Source organism: Equus przewalskii, chromosome 15, assembly GCF_037783145.1.
Source record: "Equus przewalskii isolate Varuska chromosome 15, EquPr2, whole genome shotgun sequence".
Taxonomy (NCBI): Eukaryota; Metazoa; Chordata; class Mammalia; order Perissodactyla; family Equidae; genus Equus; species Equus przewalskii.
Window position 1 is genome coordinate 86,050,899 of NC_091845.1, and position 19,673 is coordinate 86,070,571.

Consider the following 19,673-nt stretch of genomic DNA (forward strand, 5'->3'; position numbering starts at 1 on the left):
AATAATTGACGGTTATTATTCCCTTGACTGAGCATTTATCTTGAAGGTGAAAGACCAAATTAGCAATGGGAACGCATTCCTTTAAGGTTGGCACGACATTTGGATGTGGACCCAGCCTGTGAGCACTCACTTGTTAGCGTTGTGTTCTAACGGACTGGCTGGCCCCAGACCACGGACCTTATCAGGGATCATACGGAGCAGGTGTAGGAGGCAGTGACGTGCTGGCACACAGTCCAGGTTCTCAGATAGAAGGTTACTTGGAGTCTTCCTTTGAAACTTACTGGGAAATTATATTGTGCTGAGGAGAAGACATACATGTATTCAACGTGTGAGCCAAGTTTGTTTTTCCCCATAATGAGACTTTTCTCTTGCCGGTATTTAATTGAGTGTCTCCATATCCCTTTAAAATGCCCCTTTCTGTAAAGGTATTAAAGCATTTCACAGATTTATCTCCCTATTTATGCCACAGTTGCGTCTACGATTTTCTATTAGTCTAAGTTACACCAATCTTTACCACATCACCGGAGGCCATTTAGGCAAGCTTGCATATCATCAGTTTGCAAATGGGAAAATCAGTACATCTAGAGGTTAAAGCCATTTATAGTCCAGAAAAATCAAAGCCTATTATTGATTTGGAAAAATCCCTGGAGAATCTTGTCTTCTCTCTAGTTTAGAAATTTGTGAAATAAGTATTACATTACGTCAACAGAAGCATTGACTGTAGTAAACTTGGGGGTTTTTTCTCAGTATATTCAAGTCTGGTCAGATTCTTATTAGAGAATAGTGCCCAGTTCAAGAATTCATAAATAAAGAAGATTCTTCAAATAGTATTGAATAATACAAGAAAAATTAAGAACTGAGTTTTAAAATGAAGCATAGCCACCGAATTGCCATGAAGGTGGTACCTGAGCACACCAGGTATGGGGTACAATGGAAGATTTTGTTGTGTATGAACCCAGTATTTGATGTTTATTTTAACAGACCAGTAGATAGGAGTATTAAAATTAGAAGCATCATTTTTATGATTCCAACCATATGTACTTATAATTCCAACACCCAGAGATAATTTATTACAATTTGACATATATCTCTATAGTCTTTCTAAATGAATACTATGTGTATTCACTGAAATCTGTAAATCATTTATTTGGAATTAGACCAAAGATACAGTTTCGTGTGAATACTACTTTATTTAACAGGAATACAGTGTCAAACCTGGTTCAATGTTTAATATGCCCTTAAAGCAGGGTACTGTGTACACAAGTGTAGGCGGGGCACTGCCCAATTATAAAGGACATCATTTACATCGACTCTGACACACCTCCTGGAGCTGTGACGTGACAGCCTATATTAAGCATTCTTAGAAAACATTTGAAATGGTTACACAATTGCTCATTACATGACTGCCATTCTTTATTAACTATTAGTCTACTATTGGATGTTTAACTTATTTTCATTTTTATTGTTATAAATAATGCTCTGTGAACTTATCTCTGCACTAATATTTGTATTCTCTGTGCATTCATTTAAGGAATACCCTTGGAAGTAGAAAATACGTAAGTCAACGGATGGGCAATTTTAAAAGTTCTCTAGGGCTGGCCTGGTCACGAAGTGGTTAAGTGTGCACATGCCACTTTGGTGGCCCGGGGTTGGCCAGTTCGGATCCCAGGTGCAGACATGGCACCGCTTGTCAAGCCATGCTGTGGTAGGCGTCCCACGTATAAAGTAGAGGAAGATGGGCACGGATGTTAGCTCAGGGCCAGCCTTCCTCAGCAAAAAGAGGAGGATTGGTGGCAGACGTTAGCGCAGGACTGGTCTTCCTCAAAAAAAAAAATGTTCTCTATACATACTGAAATGTTTAACAAATGCTTCAGACTAATTTCTGTGGGCTCTATTCTTTCACTTAAGCCTGCATGTCCACTACAGTTCCTTTGGTTTCAAGTAAAAGAAATTTATTTCTATTAGAAGAAAAATTTATATCTATATCTATATCTATATATGTGTTTTGTATATAAAACATACAAGAAAATATCACAGAACCCAAGGCACTCAGGACTAGTAAAGAAATGGAACAGGAATTCAAAAGCCATTAAGAACTTAGGCAGTAACGAAATCTCCTTGTCTCTCCATTTTCATGGTACTCTCTCTCTCTCTCCCTTCCTCCTTCTCTCCAGCTTTTGGAATTTCCCAGGGTCAAAAATGTCCACATCACAGCTCATTTGATATCTCCACTCAGTTGACCAGTTCAGATCAAAGTAACATCTTTGATCGATGCTACATGTTCCTACAAGCTAAACCTGATTGGATTTTCTTATGCCAGTTGTAGCTTCTCATTCAGTTGATAACAACAAACATTGAAGAGCCACGTAGTACAAACATGACTATTATGGCCCATCACAGGAAGAAATTCTAAGAGAAAGGCCAGCACTGTGATATGGACAGACACTATAAAATATGACCACACAACGCCATAGTAAATAATCTGATTGATAGAATTGTGGATTCTACACTGATAGAACACTGAAAGTAGTCCAGTGGTTTCAAATTACCTACAGTTCAGCTCTTGGGGTCCCATGGAAGAACCACAGATGCCAACAGTGAGAGGGAAAGTAGAGAATGGATACATTGACTCTGGTACTGGGACCCTTGCTCCAACTACAGCTGTCTGCTTGTATATGTTTTATATATTGGCCTGTCTTGTAAGCTTTCAGAGAAAGAGAGAGAGTCTGAGAAAGAGGGAGTGTAGGGGATAGGAAAGGAGGGGGGGAGAGGGGAAGGAAAGCAACGAGAGAAGCATTTTGTGGCTAAAAATCACTTGAAAGCACTTCTGTACTCCACTCTCTTTGTTTTATCTAAACAGGATCTTTTCCTTAAAAGGATATGGAGGTATGGATACCCAATATTGTATTTGTTTCATCATAGGATACCACCTCTCACTGTTTCTAAAATCCCATTGATCTTACATTAAGCTCTCTCTATAAAGGTTCCTTTGGGGAGCGTCTTTTGGATACTCTTCCTTAAGACTAACACTCCTTTATAAAACATCCAAGAATAATTCTGAAACTACCCAGGAACTCTAAAGAGCACTAATCTTGCTGTGGCAGCCAATGTAGGAATTATTCTGTTTCTCCTTGAACTACCACATGCTGGTTTTAGTAACCTCCCCTCTGACGACCCCCTCCTCTCTTTTCCTCTCTCCCTGAAGCAACAACCTTGTGATCAGTCACCATCAATTCCTCTGAGGTCTTGCACAGGCATTAAATGGCACTGGTTTATCGCCTCCATCTCGGACAGGAGAGGGACGCTGCCTCAAAGTCTCAGGGTTCTTTGTTTGTTCCTCAAAAAATGGTGGAGGAAGTGCTGGTCGCCTGGATGGATGAATGAAGGGTAGAAAGACAGTGGGATTTTCCATACTGGGCTGTATTTAGTATTCTCTTATAATATCTAAAATCAAATCTAAAATTTCCTTTGAATCCATCCTTCCCCAAGACAAATTTATATTTTCCATTATCTTAAGGTTTACTATTTCATGTAAACTAATACCTGAGCTTATTATATTAAAGCCTATTTCCCATGGCTTGCAAGCTCTGAGTTACTTAAGAAAGTATCTTCCATTAACTTGACAACGAAAACCATTATCAAATAAATTATTTCTCACTTATCTGGGAGGCTAAATATTATTTTACTTCCTCGTATGGGGATAATTAATATGTTTAATATAGGGAGAAAAGGCACTTAAAATAAATCAACATTAAATTGGCACTACAATTTCATTTTTAAAAATAAAGGAAAAGATTTTGACTAGAACTTTACCTTGAAAAATGAAACCAAAATTGTAAAAATGTGATAAAATATAATCTAACATTTAACTACACTTAGTTTACAATGGCAAACATGGTTCAAAAATATAATCTAACATTTAACTACACTTAGTTTACAATGGCAAACATGGTTCAATTCTTAGGAAAGACAAAGAACAGTATTTTCTTCTTGGTATGATTCACTGACAAACTTGTACTATTTCATGATACCGTATTCTGCGCAAAACATTTTATTTTTTTCTGTATGATAATAAAGAGGATTATTTTTGCAAATATGTATGTGCTTTATCAATTTTTGCAAAGATCTCTCTTAAACCCTTGATTTTTAAATCATTCTCTTTGAAATACCTATCCTGTCCTCATCCTTGTTCACTTTGTCCTCTTCTCCCATGTTAGCCGCTCATTTGCCAATGGCCTCAAGAGAGATTTAAGTATTTCCCTAATAACTCTTTCAGGGTCTCCCTGGAATCCTGTGTCTTTGGCAAAGCTTGAATTTCATCTGGCAATAAATCTGCAATATATTGGCCTTGTAAACATTGAATAATAGAGGCAGGCCAGGCCACAAGGAGAGGGGAAGTCGCAGAATAAGGCTAACGAGAGTCCACTGTTAAAGCAAGATGGAAGTTAAAGGATGTTCGAGGGAAATCTAAATTTTCATGTGGTTTGCTTATTCATGAATTTTTTTGATTCTCTATGTAATCTTATAATGCAGATTCTTGGAAACCAAAAACACAGATAAAAAGGGAATCTGCATATAAGAAAAGTGAGGTACAATTCAATTGACCTCCCAAGATCCCTTAGAGAATTAAGGAGAAAAAAATCTAGCTCTACATTTCTTAATTTAATCTAGCTTTGCAAATCTTGATAGATTTATGTAGATTACGCAGTCAAAGTTCCTATTAAGTCATGTGTAAAAGTGGTAGTCCAAGCAGTTGAAGATGTCTGTAACTGTCTTCCAGGTACTATTAGGGCAGGTCTGGGCAAAGCTGTAAAGTAAACTGAGAAGACACTGGTGTTTACCCTCCTCCAATTCCTGTGAGGTAATTTTCTTAGGTACTTCTGTGCTTGCTCTTTCTTTTTCTATCCTCCCAATCTTGATTTTCTCGTTATCTATGGTTGCATAACAAACCACACCACAGTTTGGTGGCTTAAAGCGGTGGTGTACTATTATCTCTCATGATTCTGTGGGCTTATTGGATCCAACTCACTTGCAGTCTTATATGTAGTTCCAGGCAGAGTTCAGCTGGGGCAGCAGTTATCTGAAGTCTACACTAGCAGGACATCCCAATGACTCACTCACAGGGGAATTAATGCTGGCTGTCAGCTGGGAGCTCAACTGGACTGTGGAGCGGAGCACCTAACTCTCGCCCTCTCTGTGTTGTTTGGGCTTTGCACAGAATGGCAGCTGGGTTCCCAGAGGCAACATCCCAAGAGTGACCTCTCCAAGAGATCTGGTGGAAGCTGAAAGACTCCTTGCGACAGCATTGGAAGTTACAGAATGTCCGTTTTGTTGACTTTCTACTGGCCAAACAAGTCACCAAGGCCAGCCCAGATTAAGACGACGAGGGACAAGTTAGACTACACCTCTTGAGGTGGGAGTACTGCATCATGAAAGGACTTGTGGAACTAGAGATGCTTTTGTGGTCATCTTTGGAAAGCACATCTTCTCTGCCCTCCAAGTTGCCTCCAGAAATCAGGGCTCCCCAGTGTGTGAGCTCATTCCAGACCTGCTTTCCGTAGATATTCCCCGTTGAAAGCCTCTTTTCATCTTCTCCTCACACAAATGCACTTTTCATATACTTATGGCCTATGGCCATGCTTTCTTCTAGGAAACTGAAAAGTAATGTCAGTTAACCTTTTAATGACTACTGGAATGTGGCCTAACTTTGGTTACATATTTATCTTCCAACTCATAGTTTTCTCAGGGCAAATGATTTAACTCAAAATAATTATATGAAGAGAGAAACTTGGGAAAGTTTCAAAATATACCACAAATGGCAAATGACTTCTTAGAGGCCATGCAGTAAACTCAGAGGTACATAGAGTAACTTATTTATCTTCACAGAAACCCAATGAGTTAGGCATTATTTGTGTATCCATTTTACAGGTGAGGAAATTAATGCTTAGAGACAGTAAAGGACTTGACGAATGTTTCATAACTACTAAGAATTTCTTGGGTTTCTTCCCAGATGTGTGCAATATCCAGAAGTTGCTCTCAACCACTTAGAACACTACCTCCCAGGCTTACAAAATCTGTCCCCATTCCCAAGAATATAGAAACATTCCAAGCTCCCTTTCCTTTCAGTGTTTCACAAGCCCTTAAACTTTCATCATTTTATGAGATTATCGAATAAGATACAAAACATAATTGACTTTAACTCATCCTGCCCCTCATGATAGACACAGCGCGATACATAACAGCGGGATGGGAAAAATAGTCAAATAGGTTGATATGTTTGTTATTTGGTCAACACATGTACATGCATGCACAAACACACATTTACATTTTTATTTTTTAAAAAAAGCAGAGCCTTTAAATTTGGAGTTTGTCAAAATATTGTGCTTCAGTCAAAGCAGGTGTACCCCTATTTTACTCAAATTACGCACTACTTACATTTTGGAACCAGGGCTCAAAATTAGACTTAAGCTATAAAGTGATGTTTCCCTATTAAGAAGTACAAGGGAAAAATAAAAGAAATACAACAAAAGATTTCAAATACGTCCAGAATCTCTGTCTCAGTCTGTAGAAACTTCTGAGTGCTATTGGTATTGCACGCCTCTTGAGGCTTACTTGCTTCTCATTCTCTGTCCTTATGATTTAGGTGCAGCTGACCCACCCTTCAGTTCTAGGGGTGAAACCTGACCTAGAACTTTCCAAAAGAGTGACTGTTTCCATGGTTACAGTAATTGATTCAGAGATAGCCAGTGAAAAACCCTAACAATCAGAGTCCTCACAAAGATATTAGCAAGAACACTTAGGTAGAAGGTACTCCTTATTTGCTCTGAGAAAGCTCCTTACGAGAATGATGTAAGCTAAGCTAAGACTTACCCTAGGCTGTCACTAAACTGTGACAAGTTGTCCTCACTAACCCTCCCCTCCCTGTGTGCACGCCCTTTGCAACGTGACTGCTACTTCTTCTATCAAGAGATTAAGTGTTTTAAAACTATGTAGAAAGAGTCTGCCTGTGAATAAGTCCATTAAGAGTAAAGCAAAAAGAGATTAGGAGAAAGAGAGAGACAAAGAAAGTGAGAAAACTAACAGCTTCATTTTCAGTCCTAGGTCTAACCATGCATGAAGTCCATCAGTGGATTTTGTAGACACACGAGTAGATAAAATCTATTTTCACTTAAACTATTCGGAATGAGGTTTCCATCACGTGTCCCCATTGATCTTGGCTTACTCTCCAAATTATGTGTTCTTACTAACCTCAACTTAAAACTACATAATTCTTTTGAGACATTGAAATAATGAAATACTTGAGATAAGCTTCAAGCAGTAATTACTATATATATATATTCTTTAACTATTAAACATAATAGTTAATATTTATATATAATATATGGATACCATTTAAAAATTTGTTATATAGATAGATGCAAATATGGAGATTTGATTCTCTATTACTTTTCCTGATATTAGCTGATGTATTAATATATAATACATGGGTAACATTTAAAATTTGTTATATACATATACACATATATGATTCTTTATTACTTTTCCTGATATTAGCAGATCTATTAATAAAATTTAAAGCTAGTATCCTCAGATTCCAAACTCATAATATTTGTGGTTACTGTATGCCCAACTTCTTGACCCATCCTCAAATATTGAAATATAGCTTTTATCAGTTTTTTTATTTTTCAATGACTTTATACATTTTTAGCCACTCAGCAAATATTCATTAATCATATTTTTAAAATGTTTATTGAGCATATATCATGTGCTAGACACAATTCAAAGTACTAGAAATGCCTTAATGAATAAGATATATAAAGTTCATTTTCACACAGAGCTTAAGATTTGTTGGGGATGAGAAACAATAAACAAATAAATAATTAAACAAAATCATTTATAAATTTTGATAAGTGTTAGGAAAGATGAGAGAATAAAGTGACAGAAAGAGAGGCAGTATTTTGGGGTGATTGAGGAAGACCTCCCTGAAGTGGTGACATTTTAGGAACATAGACCTGAATGAATTATGGGAAGGAGCCAGCAATGAAAATATCTGGTTAAAAGTGTTTCAGGAAAAGGGAGCAGCAAGTTGTCATTTAAATTAAAATAGAAAAAATATGTACATAGATTCTGCATATGGAAACACACACATTTTTCATCCCTTTAATCTTTTTTGAAAGTATTATTTTTTAAACACGTACAATGTGGAATATGATGTGGTTAGACAGGACTCCAAGATATTGCCACTAGATTAGTGTTTCCTAACAGTATACAGGGAAGTGTCATAGTGCTGTGGAAACGGAAGATCTGTCTTAAAACAATTCCAGCAAGAAGCAAATCTTCCTAGTCACATAATTTGCATAAGTCGCCTCCCCCCCTCCCCCCCAACGATCATCACAGAGCCTCAGTCCATTCAGAAGGATTCCAATGCCTCAGGCAGAAACAGACATCAAAGGGATTACAGGAAAAATTACTCATATTAAAGTGAAAAACAGACTTTCTTTTTCCCTTGCTTCCTTTTCCTTTCTGAGCAATTCTGCAGAAGAGTCATTAGGTAGTGCCAAGCAAGGCAGACATAGGGGCCAGGGTGTCAGAGCCCAAGGAGACTAAGGGGGGCGTCTACGCAGAGGGAAGATGGGGACTCCAGCCTGATGGGGTGAAAAGTTGTGTTAGTCTGCTGGGGCTGCTGTAACAAAACACCCTAGACTGGGTGGTTTTAACAACAGACATTCATTTCTCACACTTTTAGAAGCTGAGAAGTCCAAGATGAAAGTGTCAGACCATTCGGTTCCTGGTGAAGACACTCTTCCTGGCGTGCAGAGGGCCACCTTCTCACTGAGTCTTCACGTGGCAGAGAGAAAGTGATATCTCTCTCTCCTCCTCTTCTTACAGTCACTCATCCCACCATGAGGACCCCACCTTCATGACATCAGTTAACCCTAACTACCTCCCAAATGTCCCATCTCCAAGTACCACCACATTGGGGGTTAGGACTTCAATATGTGAATTTTGAGGGGACAGAATTCAGTCCATAACAAGAGGATATCTATGTGAGGGTGGGCTTCAGGGGAGAGGGCAGCCCGGCATAGGATGACAAAGCCCCAAAAGGGTAAGCAGTGTTTCTTCATGGTGAGTGAGAGGAGAGTGTCTCATGCTCAAGAAGGATGGGGAGGGTATGTCCTTAGGAGACAGCCCTGACAGAGGGTCAGAAGCCAAACAGTTTGAAGAGAGCATCTGTCCAAGGATGGTGGTGGTGGCGTGATGAGAAGTGTTGAAATCTGAATGCAGTGAGCATAATATCCTCGTGGGGAAAGGGCCAGTGACAGCAGTGGCCTTGCACAGCATATTAGGGCCCAACGTGAGTGATAAGGCCATGTAGCTTGAGTGTGGTGGTGGCACTGGGAGATTGGATGCCTAAGGGTAATTGGTCAAATAAAATTGATTGGAGATAGTGAGTGCCTAGTTTCTCAAGGTACACAAAAGAGTTACAAACAGAAAAAGGGAGACAACTAGAATGAACTCTGGTCTGTTGCATTTGAAGTAGAGATATCAACGTAAACTATCAGTTTTCTACATAGATCGATAAACTACATATGGATGTAAATCCATATGTAAATATGTATCACTAACCTCTTTACTATAAATATATATAAATTTACCTACCGTGTACATATTCCCTACCTCTCTCCACTGAGAAGCTTAGACTCACACCTTCAATTGTAATGAGCACACCTAGCACTCAGATCTTGCTTTCTAACTACCACTGCCCACTTAAGGGAAGCAGAGGTCCTTGGGCAAACGATTCAATCTATGACTGGGCAGGGAAATTACAAGATGATCCTGGAAAGACTTGCTGGGTCAGAAAGAAGGAAATTCTCAGAAAATTATGAATAAATGTCAAAAGAACAAAGAAGGTACCTTCAAAGGGGATCCAGAACCAAATCTGGGGCAGTTTTAACGTTAAAGTAAATAATGAGACAATTGGACTGCAACCTATTAAATAAAAGAAGAATCTATCAATCTGTACTGATTTGAATAAATGAATAAATTGAAATTTTGATAAGAAATTGAATATTTACCTAATTTCAAAGTACACACAAAATACTTACGAATTATAAAGGAAAAAAAGTAACTTTATGGTAACAAGCCTAGCAGATGCCACCTAAATCGAGTGATCAAAGTGAACATGACCAGTGATGGAACAAATCGAACCCGTGTGTCACCTGACAGGATAAAAGGAGAAGAATGCAGAGTCGCTTTTGTGACATGCCTGCCCAAGTTGCATAACCTCAATTTGATTATGAAGAAACAAAAGACAAACTCAACTGAGGGACATTCTACCAAATAGCCTATAATCTTCAAAAATGTCAGGGTTGTGAAAGTCAAGGAGAGACCAAAGAACTGTTCCAGACTGAAGGAGTTTAAAGGATCATGACAACAAAACATCATGCATGATTCTGGACTGTATCCTTTACCTAGAAAGGACCTTTTTGAGACTATTGGCAAAACTTGAATGGAATCTAAGGCTATATGGTAGTAATGTATCAATATGGATTTCCTGGATGGTTGTACTGTGGTTATGTAAGAGGATGTCTTTGTTCCACGCTAAAGTATTCAGTGTTGACAGGGCATCATATTGGTCTCTCACTCTCATATGGCTCGGGAAAATGTTATTTATTTGGATTATTATTTCGATTTTTATAAGTTTTGGATTGTTTCAAAATAAAATCATTTTTAAAAAATTAAGTGACAACTGCAAAATCATTCAGCAACACCCAATGATAGCAAGAAAAGAATAAGAATTATAATTAGTAATTAGAGCTGTGTAGCATCAAGAAGCTCTCTCAGCACAAACCACAGAGGTATAATAAAAAGAATATCAGGGACCCAGAGCAGAGCAGCTGTCTCTCATAGGAACATTCTATGATCAATACTGGCTCAGGCTGTGCCCAGGCAGGCCCTTACTCCTCAGTGTGGAGCAATTGGAAATTAATAGCAAATCCTACCATACAGATTTTGCAGCTTATTGTAAATTCTAGGTTGTTCTCCCTAAAATATGTGGTACAATGATTACTTTTTTCTAAGTTTGCTATCTATGATATTATATTGAAAAATACTTGGCTAAATTGAATGAACTATACACATTTACATAATAAAATTCCAAAAATAGGTCTACAAAACTTAATTATAAATGAAGATGTAACATAAACATTCTCTGGATTTTAGTGCATGAGTAATGCTTTGGTGTATACTTAAGGAGAAGAAAGTAGTTCATAATAAGTCACTCCACTCTCAAGATCATAAATCTATTTGCACTTTAAAAATTTCCATTCTTCTAAACTACATCTTAATGTTTCTTTGGAAAGTGAGGACATTTACACAAAATCAGAGGATTAAGTCTCCTTGACTCATTTTGCTCTCCTGGAAAATGGGAGTTATCAGTTTTAATCGGAGGAGAGACTAATTGAAAGATTAACTCTTGTCTGTCTAGTCCTTTGAAGATTACATGTTACCCAAATCCTGTATTATTAAAGTTTATTCATCACTCTCAAAAGCCAAGTCTATCATAATATAAACTCCCCATAAACAATTTTTCACTTACAAGTGAGAACACATTAATTCTATTAACAAAAATTGAAATAAAATGTGAGATTCACGTAACCTTCCTAAAAGAAACAGCAGTTCGAATCAATGATTGTGACAAAAATGTATAGAACGCTCCAGTCCCAAGTAAATTGTTTTATCTAGAGATATTATAAGCATTACAGAATATACAAAGAGCTGTCAGATTTGCTGTCTCCTTATTTTACACTTATATAATATTGTGTGGTTTTTCTTCACTCTTCCATAAATATAGACTGATGCTTGACCTGAATGCAATTTCTTGAAGCTTCCAAAGCTTATATCAATTAATATAACCTTCCTTTTAAATTAAATTTTTGCTTTAGTTTAATTTTTTAAAATTTACTTGGAGATATTGGGGGAAATTGTATGCACATATGCTGGAACTTCCAAAAATAATCTCTGAGTATTGCTCCTAGATAGCATTTTTCTTGGTCTACCATGACAATAAATAAAATTCCAAATTGAATCATGGACCATGATGTGCTCTTGGAATAGTGCTAAACGAATTTTTCAAAGAAGCAGGCCAACACTATTTAAAGTAGCCATGTGATAGCTCTTATTTTACTTTAGATGTTCATAGGATTATGTAAACTAAATGACAATTTATTTTATCTGAGACCAAACTGAATTCTTGGCTGCTTTCAGTGGAATTTCATATGATATTTGAATATATCTGCTGTCTCACAAACTAGTCATACAAATGTTTACTGAATGTCTTTCATAATCTCAACTCACTGATAGACGTTGGGCAGGAGTGAAGAGAATTTTAAGCACACTACTGTGTTCTAAAAAGGAATCAAAATGCTTTACACAGATAAATAAAAAAAGAAACAAGTCAGTACGCATAAAAAATAAATTAAAAAGAAGAAATATTAACCAGGGTAGGGACATAAGATGTTATGTAGTCAAGTGTAACAATGTAAACTTCCTCCCCCACCTCATCCCGTCCGCTCGTTTTTTCACTCGCTGCAGTCACACCAGCCTCACTGCAGACTTGTCAGCTCGCCAGCTCTTGGAACTGGCTCTTCCCTCCGCTGTGTTCCTCCCCCTTGGAATGCTGACGCTCTCAGCTACAACAGCACTCCACATTTACTCAATTTATTGTCCTCCTTTACTGTCTTCAAAGCACGTATCACTTTGAGAAATTATCTTTTATTTGATTGTTTGTGTTTATTGTCTGTTGAACGTATTAGAATGTTGGCTCCATAATGACAGGGACTCCTTTTTCTGCTACTGCATACCCAGTACCTAGCACAATGTCTGCACACTATAGGGGCTTAACAAATATTTGCTGAAAGAATGCACTAAATACAGAAAAGTGTTCTCATGTCATTCCTCTATACTATAGCCCCTCATATAAACATCGACAAGTTCAAAGCTCTTTGAAATTGCCACCAATAAAGACCTTACAGTACAATTCCATGCACCCTCTGTATGTACCTCTTAACCTCTCTCTCTTTGCCATCATTTGTCACCTTTGATCAGCACTCTCTTTCTCCAAGAATTTCCCATGCCACACACACTCTGTATTTTCCCACAACACAACTTTTGCTCACATTATTTCTTCTTTCCATCTTTACCCATTAATATCATACCCCTTCTTCGAGGCAGGATGACAATGTGACTTTTGTGGGCCGTAGGCACTTCATCATCGGGGCCCCTTCTTCCATAAAAATATTACAAGTTATTGTAATGGTATAAAGACAAATGTAATTCTAGTTGAGTTCGTTATTACATATCTATACTATTCCATTCAATTTTTCTGATTTTAAGAGAAATTATAATGAAAGCATTTCACTTGTGGCCTCCTAAAAGCATCACGTGTCCCAGGCACTATATTTATTGTTAGTTGGGTTAGTTGACTCTTCTTTCAAGCACAATTTAAATGTCAGCTCATCCTGGAAACCTTCTCTGAGTATGCCCCCCCCCCCCACACACACACACACACACACAATGTGCATTACTCTTTTCTCTCCTCTGTTTTCACAGCACTTTATATGGGTCCCAGTAGACTTTCTAACAGACTGGAAGCAAAGATTGTGGCTAATTCATCTTTATGCTCCTTGAAGTGTTTGTCATAGACCTTGACACTTTCTAAGCAACAAGAAGTGCATTTTGATTTGATATTTAATTCAGGTACTAATAATATGGGTTCTAAGAGTTAAGGAAGTTTTCAGTAAAGAAGACAACGTTAGATGACTCTAGAGGCATTGATAAGCATCAGATCCTAGGTCATAAACTATTGAATCTGTATGATGGAAAGATTTCATGGATCGGATCTGCTGGAATAATCAGTGATGAAGTTGGGTAGATAAGTTGGGACCAGATTGAAAACAACCTTGAACGTCAGGCAGATAATTAAAGTCTTGGCGTACTAGGCCATGGGAAGACCCCGGAGCTTATGAATCAGGAGAGCGACGTGATAAGGAAAGTATTTTCATAAGATTTAGCTCTGAGTTGGGCACTGAGGGAATCAAAGCAGGGAAAGTCTGGAGGGAAAAAAACAGAGAGATTATAGAAATGGGCCAGAGTGGCTGGACTGTATGCCAAGTTCTAATTTTATTCTGTTTTCACTTGGTTTCACTCTTGACTTCATTTCACAGTAAATACAGGCAATCTAGTCAGGATATCCATTTTCTAAGCTATTTCTAAATTAAAAAAAAAAGAATCATGACCCTAAATATGACTTGATGTATGCTTCATCAAAAACATTAAATATTTCTTCCTCACATGAAGCAGTAATGTCTTTTTAAAATTTGCATCCAATTGGTCAATAAACAAGCAAGTTTGGGATGAACAGTGTAGGTAACTTTCTTTGGCTTAGGCTGTAGCAGATTCAAATGGAAAAATAGAATGAAAATAGCTATTATGTATGTGGCAATTTGCAATTACATTATTTTATTTAATTATACCAAGAACTTCTTGGTATTACATTTAACCCCATTTTACAGAAAAGGAAACTGACAAGTTATGGCTCTAAGAAGAAAATCTAGGGCATCTGACACAAAGCCCATCTATCTTCTGTTGATCTGCTCGAGGAAGGCAAAGCACACACATGAGACAGTTGTATCAGAAAGCGAGAGAGCTGATGCCACAAAGTCCAAACGCCTGTGCAGGAAATAAGTTCTCATGGAAAAGTTGACACCGTAGCTGAGCTTTGAGATTGTAGCCCATTCAGGGCTCATTCCAAGTGGAGTAAACAACATGAATGAACATGTGGAGGTAAGAATCATCTTGCCATATGGCTGGAAAAGTGTGTAAATAGTAATACCAGAGGAAAACTGTGTGTTGAGCAGTAGAGAGAATCAAACTGCATCAGAAAGAGATGGTAAGATAGAAAAATGGGATATCAAGAAGTCCTTCAAGATGTCTGGTCAAGTCGTCAACCAGGAAGAGGAATGTGGAAGGGAGAAGAGAAGGGAAGGAGGGTGACGAGAGAAAGGACAATGACTTTAGTGTTGAATGTGCAGCGTTCACACAGTTATTCTTTCTGTGCAGCTGTCCAGTGGACAACTGGGGATGAAAAACACAGGTGAATTATAAACAGGGGGACAACCAGCCCCTAGAGTAATCCATTACCACAGACAATGCGGTCGTCTATCAGGGAGCCTGGAAAAATATAATCACATCTTCAGAAAAAGGACATTTAGAGAAACAAATGAGTTTTATAGAGGGCATATATTCCCAAGTAAATAACGACAAGAAAAGACTGTGGAGCTGGTTAAAACAGGGATGAGGTGCAATTGTGGAAAGATATGATGTTCAGGTTTTCTTCTCCATCCACCGTGTGTAGAAGGAACAGAAGGAGAAGATTTTAGATTCTGCTCTCAGTAGTAACCACCAATGTGTAGGGAGTACCTATGCCACAGGACATTATCTGTAGGAACAGGGCTGGGGTGACTGGTCAAACCTACAATATGCCAAGGGTGAAAACAGACCTTTGCCATGTGCTTTTGAATTTAAGCCCCTGACACTCATGTGGTGGTCATTATTATTTCCAAGTTGGAGAGGCAGGAATGGAGTCCACACTACTTGTTCACTGGATTGGAGAGCCAGTGTTCAACCTCAGGTCTCGCCAGAGTGCCTGGAACATGACTCTTACCTGCTAAAGAGTAAACCTCACTAAAATTAATGGGCTGTGGGGAAACCTTGATGCTGGAGTACAAAATGGTAATTGATTGTGTTCCAAATTATAGCTCACGTTTCACCACAAGGCAGCAAAGCCGAGTTCCTCACCCACTCTAATCACCATTGTTCAGTAACAAGAAATTAAAGATATTTAGCATTTATTAAAATAATTAAATAAACCCACCCTAATTCTGTTCCTCTTTTTCTTTCTAACCCTTTAAAAATATCTACAATGTGCAAGACTGTATGCCTCATCTCCAATTCTTTTCATAAGCAAGTGGAAGGAAGATGTAAGTTGCAAACAAGTAAATAAGAAATAAGAGAGTTTACTTTTCTCTGGTTTTCCTTGGCTTCTGGTAAGAGCCCATTTAAATATTTTGTGGTAAACTCATTCCTTTCCTAGCTTTCAGATGGTGAACTTTTTAGTCATCGTTTTAAAATGCCAACACATTTGTTAACTGGAACAGCCATAGACAGGCCAAGAGCAATAACTCTTATCATATTTTTCTGAGAGAGTGAATCTATTTTATACCATCTTTGGATACAATGTAAATCTCAGAGAGAATCAGAAGCTAGTCTGCATTTAAATAAATTAACTTCATAGTTACCGAAGTAATCATGATACTTGGAGCCATAAATTAGGCTGATTTAAAAGAATTCAGCAGAAGAACATTCCAAAAGTGGTTACAGGACCAAGAAAGAGACTGAGCTCTTTTACTTTTAAAGGAAGTTATTTTTCATAGCGTTAGCTAATGAAGTTCATGTTTTCACTATTACTGTGATGCGCTTGAGAGCCCAGCAACGGCAGACAACTGTATGACCATAATAGCACGCTGTAGGAATCCTCCTCATTAAGAACACATTAAAAACTTTTTTTCCCTTCAAAGTTTCTGTGGGAAGAACTGAATATGATATGTTCTCCTGAAATAATAAAATACGAGGAATGAATATTTTTATCAATTTTAGGCAATTTATCAAAGAACTGTCTTATAATTGGAACTGCATTATTACAACATTCAGATATTCAAAGCAAATGTACTTTTTTCTGCTATGATCTGATTTTCCTTTGAGATCTTCATCTCTGAGTAGTAGAAGGGAAAACAAAACACTCTTTAAAATTCCTGGACTATAATATCTCATCTCTTTGTCATTAAACCGTCTTTTATGGTTGCTTCTGTCCTCAGAGAAGCCTTTCAGATGCTCTCCCTTCCTCTATGCTTGTTGGAGACACTGTGTCTGTGTATAAATGAGCTTTCTTAGTTCGATTAGGTTGAGGTAGCAGAGAAGAAAGCTCAAAGCCACAATGTTTTCAGGAAAGTGTCTCTCCACAATAGACATTTTTTTCTCTTCTGATGGGGTTTGTCTCCCCTTGCCACAGTCTGATGGAGCACACAGCTTGGGCTCTCTACTTCCTCTTCTTTTCTGCATCACATCTTGCTTCTTCCCGGGAGACTTAGCCTCAAAACAGAATCCATTCCACACTGGGGAAGGAACCCGAAGATTGAGTCCAGACCACAGGCTCCAGATCCCTCAGTGGAAGCTATAGAAATTTGGAAATTCCTGGTATATTGCAACAACACCAAAATTTTAAGGCTATTGTCTTGCTAAGAACAGAAAAATACAATTTTGCAATTCAAAACTAAGTACCGCTGTTCTCCTCTTGCTCACTCTTTTGTTGTTGTTTTATTCTCTGATGTAGCAATGCTAATCTTCCTTGAGGCAAAGTGAAACCATGTGAAGGCAATATGAAGGATTAACCCCAAGAATATTAAAAAGAGAATATCATATTAATAGACATATTTACATGTATTACCATTATTTCATTTATAAAGCCATGGAGAAAAGAAAAAGAAAAAGAAAATAGTACATCTTTGCTTAATATGGTTCCATCGTGCCCCTTTCTTATAGGGTCAAAACTTCACAGTCAGCCATTCAGAATTTTTCATAAAATTACCCATCTCATTTTACACTATTTTGCTGTAAAACGCATGCTCAGAACACAACAGATTAGTCTTTGTTTCCCTAAACAATGTCTGTTTTTCTCTTTCATGTCTTCACTGAAGCCATCCTTACCGCCTGGAACATCCTGCCTTGATAAATATCTTTGGAAGCCTTTTTGCTCATTTGGGCTCAATTCAAATCTCATCTCAGCCATGAAGCCAGACAACGTTGATAACTCTCTACCTCATACTCCTGCATATTTCTATCATATATTGTATCTCTGTTATAACAATTCCTCTTTTCACAATATGTATTACAGATGCTTCTTAATTGGTCTGTCTTCCACACTAAAGGGAGCAGCTGCATGGCAAGAACTGTCAACAATTCACCTTCGTTACACCCACAATACCCAGCAAGGTGCCTTACACATGGTACATGATACATGTGTGCAATCATACATTTCTGGGATGTTGGTTGGATGCAAAAGTAAGAGAAAGAAGTCTTCTAATTAGATATTTGTTATAAAATTTAAAAGAAGTATGCCAGGCCTTTTGGAACTAAAAAGAACCTAATGTAGAAATTCTATCCTTAGTCTATACAACACAGAGAACTTCACAAAAAACTGAGAATTAAAAAAAAAAGAACCACTTTTCTAGCAACTGACATGAATAGAGTCTATTCAGAAATTTTTCTTTAAAATCGCTACTTTTTACAAATAATAATGTATTTTCTTATACCACTTGGAAAATCACGTAAAATTAGGTATTCAGATCTCGATATCCAAATGTTGAAACAATATAGATTTCTTGAAATTTTTTTCTTTTTTCTTATGGAGGTAACGTTGATTTATAACTTTTTTAGAGTTCAGGCGTACATCATGAAATTTCAGCTTTCGTATATGCTACTTCGTGTTCATCACCAAAAGTTTAGTTGCCATCTGTCACCATAAACATGTGCTTCTTCACCCCTTTGGCTCTCCCCCCACCACCATCCCTCTGGTAACCACCAGTCTGTTCTCTGTATCTATGTGTCTGTTTCTTTATCTTGCCCATGTTAGTGAAATCCTACAGTATTTGTCTTTCTCCATCTGACTTATTTTCCTTAGCGTAATACCCTCAAGGTCCATCCATGTTGTAGCAAATGGTAAGATTTCATCTTTTTTGTGGCTGACTAGTATTCCATTATATATATATATCACGTCTTCTCTATCCAATCATCCATCAATGGGCACTTATGTTGTTTCCAAGTCTTGGCTATTACGAATAATGCTGCAACAACATAGGGGTGCATATATCTTTTCAAAGTAATGTTTTCCAAGATAGATTATTTATTGTAACTTCAGAAGAGCAGCTACAATGATGAAAGGGTCAAAGATAGTAATTCAAGGATAATTAAAAGTAAAAAATTAATACAGATTAATTTATGCCTAAAAAGTGCAGCTTAAAGTATATTAACATATTTAAAGAGTGGGAAGGCAAGAGGAGAAAATTTTTTTTACAAGAATATAATTAGAAATAATTTAAATAGCCAAAATGGTGTGATATACTAGGCAGAAAGTAATGGCGACACATTTTTGTTGGTTAGGTAGGATGAAGGCAGAGAGAATATGCTGAACAGAGCATATCATCATTAGGAAACACACTGATATTAGTGTCGGCAGAGTAATGGCCAGATGACTGAATGGGCCCAATGTCTCCCATGTCCACAGGCCCTATATAAAACACACAGAAAATAAAACAAGAATTGTAAGAAATTTTAAAGAGGGACTAAAAATAGCTCATTATTCATAAAAATGTCAAGAACTAAAATAAAGAGAAAATCACAATTTTATTATAAAAGAAAGACTTTTTGAAGTTGTAATGCACATTTGCCATATCACCCATGGACATTGTCCTCACCCATTACACTACATGGCTCTCCAAAGCAGCATATAGAGAGTCGTTCTGAGTCAGACCATTTAGTGAGAAATGCTCTCCCTGACA

The 19,673-nt window shown here is 37.5% G+C and overlaps 1 long non-coding RNA gene across 4 annotated transcripts in view; it reads right to left on the reverse strand.

Annotated features, from left to right (window-relative positions):
• LOC139076245 (uncharacterized) overlaps positions 1-19,673 on the reverse strand; it is an 81,830-nt gene that overhangs the window by 10,762 nt on the left and 51,395 nt on the right. For 3 of the 4 annotated variants that reach the window (XR_011527638.1, XR_011527639.1, XR_011527637.1), the window contains exon 2: positions 131-298. The exons of the other annotated variant lie outside the window; for it this stretch is intronic. This is a non-coding gene — a long non-coding RNA (uncharacterized lncRNA). The remainder of the gene's footprint in view (positions 1-130; positions 299-19,673) is intronic. 4 annotated transcript variants of the gene reach the window in all.